Source organism: Camelus bactrianus, chromosome 17 (genome assembly GCF_048773025.1).
Source record: "Camelus bactrianus isolate YW-2024 breed Bactrian camel chromosome 17, ASM4877302v1, whole genome shotgun sequence".
Lineage (NCBI taxonomy): Eukaryota > Metazoa > Chordata > Mammalia > Artiodactyla > Camelidae > Camelus > Camelus bactrianus.
The window spans coordinates 16,536,990-16,545,893 of record NC_133555.1 but is presented as its reverse complement, the minus strand read 5'-3'; the positions used below and the strand labels follow the sequence as shown (position 1 = coordinate 16,545,893).

The 8,904-nt window shown below is 43.7% G+C and overlaps 1 non-coding gene across 1 annotated transcript; it reads right to left on the bottom strand.

The window, feature by feature from the left end:
* Positions 1-7,544: 7,544 nt before the first annotated feature.
* Positions 7,545-7,623, bottom strand: TRNAA-CGC (transfer RNA alanine (anticodon CGC)). The gene has a single exon. It is a non-coding gene; the product is annotated as a tRNA-Ala (tRNA).
* Positions 7,624-8,904: the final 1,281 nt, after the last annotated feature.

Sequence of the window (8,904 nt, the reverse complement as noted above, 5' to 3'; positions counted from 1 at the left end):
AATTCACAAAGGCAAGTGACGTGCATGACCATCCGAGGCTGTGCTTTGACACTTAAATGACTATTAGAAAAAAAAGAAAAAAAAAGAGGCCTAAATGAAGTAATGTGGATTAGGCACAGGGATCTGCTTTCTAAATACAGTCTAAGTTTCTCTTAAATAAATATACACTTCTTATACTCATGTATTTTAAAGATCTGGAGTACGGGCCTAAACTTCAGCTTTGGTCAACAGAAAGAGGGAGATCCAACACCCTGCAAGGCGTTTTCACTTTCCGTGGCAGACTGTCTTCATTCTCTGTAGCCTTGATGTCTGGCGCTTTTATACACTGCACCTTCACTGTCCACCGTGGTAGCCACGGGCTGTATGTGGTTATGGACACTGTGATACATGACTAGTCTGAACTGAGATGTATGTGCTTGTAAGTGTAAAATGCAAATACGATTTCAAAGGTGTGGTATAAAAAAGAACACAACATATCCTATTAATGTTTATATTGATCATATGCTGAAGTAATAATGTGCTGAGTATAATGGGTTAAATATCTAACCAAAATTAATTTCACTTGTTATTTTTTACTTTTTAAAATGTGGCTACTAGGAAATTTTAAGTCCCATAGATGGCTCATCATATTTGTGGCTCCTATTAGTCCTACTAGTTACATTGTTATATATACAGCATACATATGTACATACAGTATATAGTATATGTTATGTATGTATTGTTATTTTGTGTATAACTTACACAAGTTAAGTTATAATAATTTTGAAAAGGCAAATTTGTCCCAACGCAACTGATATATTGGGAAGTGATTTGAGTATAACACAAATCATGTGCCTACTCATGTCTGCAAGAAAACCTAGGTGAATCCAGAAAATTGCGCCCAGCTGAACTGGGTTGTGTGGAAACACACAAAATGCTCACATGCACACAAACATCCACCAGCTACTTCAGTTTACCCTGTGGATTACGCACCACACGCACCCACATCTGGTGCTACAACTTCCCACCCGATTTCAGACAACCCTCCTTCCACCACTTACCACAACTCCCAAGCAGCCACTCACTGCTTGTCAATACCACTTCCTCAAGCAAACGCCAGGTCTTTCCCAAGGTGAATGCAATATACGGTACAGTATTTACATAATCTTAATTAGTTAATACATGTACAACTCGGCTGATTTTACTAGGTTCCTTTTTTTTTTTAATTGTGTCACTGACAAAGTTTGTAGTGCTATGCCCCTCACCCCAGTTTCTCCGTAAGTCCTGCAGTTTTTATTGCGAGATTTCATGTCTCTCGGTATTTTTCAGTAACGCCTACGGCTGTATTTCTATCGGACGGTGCTGTGCTGCAGAGCCTCGGTTCCCAAACCATCTCAGTCCTACTCTTCAGCCACCTGCTTCTCAGGATGCTGGGTCTTTCTTTAAAACAATCTTTTAAAAAAATGAAGCAATATGATTCTAAGGTACTACAGGGCCAAATGCCGCATAACCCATATGAACACGATTAATGATTACTTTGATTTAATAACACAACTGCTAACGTCGCTGGAAACATGAAAACAACCATTGTGCTTTTATGAACAGTGCTGTTAAGAGTGAAATAAATAAATCTTGCTGCCTTGAGGAGAACGTTTGTGTGATGGATGAGGTGGACACTGTGACTAAGTCCCAGCGGCCACTAACACCGTGATGTCACTGGAAAAGTGCTGGTGACCGGGATTCCCGCTTCTCAGAGTTGGCGCTTCATTTTCTTCTTAAACCAGGCTTTACCCTGGAGCTGTCAGGATGGACCCTGGGGGCTTGATTGGAAAACCAGCGTAGAATATGGACTCACTTAAACATAGACACTTCCTTAAAAGCTTTTGGTTCGATGTGAATGTAAGTCATTTTGATTACTCAATTTCTATATTTATTAGGAATGATAAACCAAAGTACTTGAAAATAATTTCAGTGGTGATGAACTGTGGCGCTCGATCGATGGGGGACACGGCAGTCAATTACCCTCTCACTTTATTTTGGTCCTCGGCAATCAGTTGGGATCAATACTCTCAATCTCCATTGATAGCCGAGGGCAAATCACAAATAATTTTTTTAAGTGGGCTGTCACAGTGTGCGCAGGCAGGCCCAACAGGTCCTGGGCTGTCCCCTGCACTTCCACGTGGGCAACTGGGGTCAGGTACGCGCTGTGGCATTCCCAGCCCCGCAGGAGCAGATGCTAAAGGCCAGGTTCTGCCTGAGCGGACACTGAACGTCACAGTTTTGTCTCATCATCCCATCACAGCCCCCTCTGTCTTCCTCAAAACATAGCTGCCTGAAACAAGCTCAGGTCTGAAACTTGGTGAAATCAATTACTTGAGCAAAAAGAATTAACCTGGAAGGTAAATCATGCCAAACTCAACAAGGATAAAGAGGAGAAGAACAATAACCCAGGAAGGACACCCATACAATCTCAATGTGCTTTTGTAAAAAGTCGGCAGTGGGAGGGGAGCCCCTCCCGAAGGTACAGACTCTGGAGAAAGGTTGACTTAACTCAGCCCCACATGTCCAATTTGGGGAGGCAGAAAGAAAACCCCGGAACTGGAAGTGAGAGGCTCCCAGTCTGGCCATCCAGAAGCTGGGTGACCTAGGATAAAACTTGGTACCCCCCTTCACCACCGGAGAGGTGGTCCCAGTGCATGAAATGAACAGGTTGGATTAGGCTAATGGTTTCCAAACTGTGTTCCCTGGGGTACTCTGCACTTCAGGGAAGGAAAGCGTTGAGGAGCAGGCCAAGAGGCTCCTCACCCTTCGCTCTGATTATTTATTTTCTGTTTTGTGCATTTGGCTCTCTGTCAGATTTTGTTTGAAGGAGCAGCCTCATTAGTGTGTAAGAGTCTGAACACTGGAGCCAGCCTGCCTGGGTGTGTCTCCAAGCTTCCACTTTCTAGCTGAGTGACAGAACCTCTCTTGACGTCAGTTTCCACAAGTAAGATATGAACAGTACCTATGCTCACAGACTGGTCATGAAGCCTAAATACACTAATATTTGTAGCATGCTCAGAACATTGCTTTGCATGCGGCAGACTATTATATGGTTGAAGTCAATAAAGTTTTATGCTACATTTAAAACATCTTTAAAACTATGTCTCCAAACTAGGGGTCTCCAGATTTTTTTGACCAAACATCCTTATCAGAAAAGAAATTCTGAATGGGCAACCCCCATGTGTGTACACTTGTACACATACAGGTATTATTGTTCTAATGTATTTTGTTTTAAGGTATGCAAACAATTCTGAAATGGATATAAAGCAGGAATGTAAATAGGGAGTGAAGTTAGACCTGTTGTCTTGGTTCTCGGATGTCCTGAGCTCGGGGTGCTCAGCACCCAAAGCATGTCTCAGACCTCCAGTGAAAGCGGTCTGGTGAGCCCTGGTTGAACCTAAGTAGAAGGTCTTGCAAAATCATGGCAAAGGGACCCTTGTCGGTCTCCATTTTCATTCAGGATGTGATGCTCTGAGTGTTCTCAAGCATGAAGCGAGCGCCTACTGTGTGCCCTTGAGACACAAAAGAAAAACATGAGATGAGGTCTACGGTCCTAAACACCACTCAAACATGTGAGAAATTTAGATTAAAACCCTGGCCACAAGCCTCCCACTTAAGGATCCGTGACAGAGGGGCCATGCTGGCGAGCAAATGGCACCAGGGAAAGAGAGACTCTCGTGAAGACAGGAATGGTCTTCTTTTACATTAACACTCTAAGACTCAGAATAAAAGCTCACACTTCCCCCCTGCCCTGCCTCCTACTATGGAAAATCCAGGCCAGGAATCCAGGTCTTCATGGCCTGTATCCAAGGGTATTTCCTACAAGATCATGATCAATTGTAGTTACAGAGTCACCAAATGGGCCATGGGATTCCCACATTTGGACTTTCTTGTCAGAGGCATGATCGCCAACCAACCCCATAGCCAGCTTGGGGTGTATAAACTGTCTAGACTTCATTAGAGATCAGAAAAGCCCTCCAAGAAGGTGGCTGCAGCCCCACTGGAGGGAAGAGAGAATCAAGCAATTATCGAGAAACATCACATAGACATGGAACACTTCATTTCTGTCACAATGAATTTCTAAGCCACTCTCCTCTACAGATATTCTTAAGAGCTAATGTTTCAGGAAGTAGCCTCCAGAGCCGAGCATTTTTATGTTATTATCGTAGAAATGTTCTGGGCTGTCTGCTCAGCTCACCACAACCCTATCTGCCCACTTCCTACACAGAGTGACAGCCGGCAGCCATGTAGATTCTACAGCAAAGCTTCTCAAAGGTCATCGTGCAAACCAATGATCTGGGGATCTTGCAAACATGGAGATTCAGTAGGTCTGAGGTGCCCCAAGAGTCCACATTTCAAATGTGGTGTTTGTACTGAGACCACTAATGATAGCAGTGCTGCTGATCTAGGGACCATACTTTGAGTGAGAGGTTGTATGTAACTCTAACCCCTGGCCATAGCTGATTGGGCGAAGCTCAACCAACCAGCTTCCCTCCCAGACATTTAGCCTTGGGATAAAGAGATTCTCTTTCTTCTGGGGTGATCTCTCAAAAGTGGGGCGATCTGAAAACTCAGAAGCTGTGGGACAGCCATTTTCTGCTATGCGGACTGGGAAAAGGGAAGGACCAGGAGGCACAGAAAAACTGAGCAAGCATGCAAGATGAGAGACACAGACGGGTCTGCCTGGGCCCTTTTAACTCCTAGGTCTAGATCCTACCTCTAGGATTTCCCTGACTTGGGCTCCAGAAGACACCCTTTCATCATTATAGTCACTTTCTTTTTCACTTAAGCTTGTTGTAACTTGCCTTCTGTGATCAGCAACCAAAGAATCCTACTATACAGTATTATAGATTGTCAACAGTTACGAAGGGCCAGCTCTGGCAATTTTAATCTCAGACTTTAGCAAGAACACATAGGAGGCGCTTGTTAGACAATTGATGATTGAATAAATGAACATAATGCCCCAGGCATGGTGTTCTCCACAACTTCCCTGTGCCCAGATTTGGAGAAACCCTTTTACTTCCTGTCTCGCTGTCAAACCTAGAAATCCAATTGTGAATGCAGCTCACTGACTGTCAATTTTTCTGTTTATGCCGCCTATTCCCTCTGCACTCTGATTTCATTCTTCATATCTGGCAAGAGAAAAAGGGACTCAGGGAAGGTGTATTTCCCCTTTAAATACCATGAAAGTTATGAATATATCTTTCCCAAACTGCCAAAATAATTGTTTCATTTACAGAACTGAAATTCTCTAGGGAGCGTCCCAGTGATGTTCTAAATTGCTAACATCAGATATGCAGAAAACAAATATGGAGTGATCCATATGCTCCCGATCCTGAATTTAGCATCTCAGCTCAACAAAAACTTGCATTTCAATCACTTTCAGTCAGTTCTGGGTTATGAGTATGTGCAGGGTTAGGGCTGGAACGAAGCCACTGGCCTGGAACCCTCTGCAGAGAAGGGCTCTGTCTGCAGCCTGAGGCTCCTGCACCACTTACCATTTAGAGAGTTCACTTTAAATTAACACTTACAGGCTGCAGATCCCCAGTCAAAGGGGAAACCTGAGAAGGCACTGGCTATGTGATTGCAGGAGAAGTTGCCAAATTTCTCCCTCTTCTTTTTTATTACTGCTCAGGAAGTCCTGTTGCCTGGGGGGCTGGGGCATTGTCAGGCATTCCCCACTTCTCATTATGAAGTTATGAAAACAGCACGTGACACGGCATAGTGGATCAGGAGCCTGACGTGATACTAACGATGACGACGATGATGATGACGACAGTGATGGTGGAAGCTACTAACATTTATAGAGCAAGTTTTACGTTCCCGGCACTACTCTCAGAACCTTACATATGTTAACTCATTTAATCTCTAAGGTAACCCTGTGAGGTGGGTATCATTATCATCCCTACTTTACAGATAAGGAAACCAAGGCTCTGAAAACTGGAGCAATACACTCATTAGGTGTAGGGGAGCAGCTGTTGCTTTTTCCTGCCGACAGCCATTCTCCCTCTTCTGCTCACAGGGCCTCAGTTTTCCTTTGGAGAACCACTCTTCCCTTTGGCACATTGTCTTTGAGGTGGGAAAAAGGTCCTATCTTAAACTCTAGGGCCGAAAGGTCCTGTCTAATCAGTCATTCTTGGACTGTGAACTACACAAGGGCAGGCACTGGTCTCTCCCATCTCAGATCCTAGCACGGGGCACAATTCAGATGTTTAACAAATAGTTTAAGGACAAATAAACGAGTATAGCATGCGGTGTGTAATGTACCAATGTGATGTATTCTACCACAGCTGTGTGGTTAGGTAGGTCCTGACTGGTCAAGCCTGGGTTGTGTGTTTACTCTAGACCAACCATTCTCTCCTGGGAAAGGGGATAGAATGATACCTGGATAGAAGCTTTCTGGAGCCGATCCATCAAGACCATGGTGCCTTAGTAGGGTTGCCATCTCTATCCTGGACCCGATCTTGTCCTTCCAGGCCCAGATATTCAGCTTTTCTTTCAGTTCTGAGATCCCCCAGCCCACAAATAAATTCCTTTTTTGCTTAACAGCACCAGAGTTGGTTTATCTTGCCCACCAAATCATCCTGCATTCTACCAGGCATGTTTGTAGCATTCATGATATGGCTAGTCCCAGAAATTTTCATTACAGGGACACAAAGCAGTGCTGAAAGCTTAGGACCTAAAGTTGTACACAGCCATAACCATGGAGCATCCATTTATTCCACAAACAACATTCACTGAATGTCTTTATGAGCCTGGACCTATAATAGGTCTTTCCCCAGATTTTTCAAGTCACAAAACACAGCAATCCCAAGGATCATACCCACTTTGCAGATGAGAACACCAAGGCTCAAGCAGGTTAAGCAACTTGCCCAAGAACATAAATACAGTGAATGGCATAGCAAGGACTGAAAATTGTGTCTTTTTGAGGCCAAAACAATTACTCTCACCATTGTATACCACAGTCCAATGGATTGAGGGCCTGGCTCACTGGCAGGGCTGAGAAATCCAGTTGCTAGAACTTGGGCGAAAGAAAATAGGAAAGCTGAATGGAGGCTGAGTTCCATGTGGGTTAAACTAGTTCAAGGCATGGGGACAATCACCAAGCTTCCATGTTCCAAGTCCCTCAGATCTCCTGCCATTGTGGTCTGACATGCACATGCAACCTCTTCTGTCCTAAGGACAGCCCTCTCACATTCTACACTCCATATTCACTATCAACTTAAACCCTCTACAGCTTTTTAAGACCAGCTGAAATGACTGAACTCAAAGAGCAATGCGTGACATCCCATAGTCAAATGTAACCTTTTTTCTTCTCTTGATCTAGTGAACAGCAGATGTTTTGCCCTCACACATGCATCTCACCTTCTTTTGCTTTCTGTTTGATAAGCCCCTCCTGGTGCTCGGTCCATGTGGCTGAGTGGGGTTGACCTTAATTTCTCCTTTTTTTAAAAAAAAATTTTATAGGTTTGTTTTTTTTGGTGGGGGGAGGTAATTAGGTTTATTTATTTATTTCTACTTTTTGAGGGAGGTCCTGGGGATTGAACCCAGGACTTCATGCATGCGAGGCACACGCTCTACCACTGAGCTATACCCTCCCCCTACTCCTCTCTTCTTAGGTGCAAATGAGCATGTGATTCAAGCAAATGTCTTCCATCCCCCTGGATACAATATCTGATGTAAGAATAGCCATCCAAGGCTCTCATCTGACTCAGTCCTGGGGTCTCTGCTGGACTCATGATCTGAAGAAGCCTTCCTCCCCGTGGGATTACCAGCTATAAGGAAGACAGACGCCTACAGCTGCCTGAGAATAAAGCCAACACCAGAGGAGACAGAGCTGCCAAGAAACAGAGAACAGAATGAAAACTCACTGTATCATTCAAGCACCCGAATGCAGCCATACCTGAAGTCTATGCCTTGGACTTTGTAGTTACATAGTAAGACAGAAACTCCCCTTTGTCGGATCTCTGACTCTTCTAATCAGAAGAGCCTAGAGTAATACCATTGATTTAGCCACGTGTTTTGGAATTATATTTATCTGCCCCAATTACTTCTATGTTCTCCCAAATCTTAATCAAGTTGCCTAAGATTTACACATTTTTTAAATTTTACTTTTTTAAAACTTCATTCCCTAAAGGTCCTTTGCCTGGAAGTTAAATGTTTTAACATAAGAAAGAGGAAAAACAACTCATTTCCAACTGGGAATTTATTAGCTAACTCAATGCTCTGTAAAAGCCCAACTAATGTACTAAGGATGATAATTAGGAAAAAAAAAGACAGTTATGTGCCTTGCATATTATATAATATTTACTGAAAACCCACTAAGTTCCAGGCTACTGGGGATAAGGCAGTACACAAAATCAGAAAAAAAAAAAAAAACAATTCCTGTCCTCAGGGAACTTCTATCCTCGTGGAAAGGGAAAAGACTATAAACAACACACATAAATATTCAAAGCAGGGCAAAGTGAGAGAAAATAGTGTAGGAGGTGATGCTATTTTAGAAAGATGGCCAGGAAGGAGGTGACATTTGAGCTGTGACATTTGAGCTGGGGAAGAGTACTGCAGGCAGAGGGAACAGCTAGTTAGAGATCCTGAGGCAGGGATGTGCTTGGCATGTTCCAGGAACACCAAGGGGCCAGCATGGCTGGAACAAAGTAAATGAGGGGAACAGTGACAGGAGATGAGTTCAGCAAGGTAGCCAGAGGCTAGCTCATCTGGGGCTTTCTGGGGTCAGAAAGACTCCAAGTTTGCTTGTGTGGTGATGGGAAAGCACTGCTGTGTGTGGGCAGAAGAATAGGATGATTGAACGTATATGTGAAAAGACTCACTCTAGTTAACCAAGGAGAATGAGCTAAAAAAAAGGCAAGGAGCAGAGAGACTGGT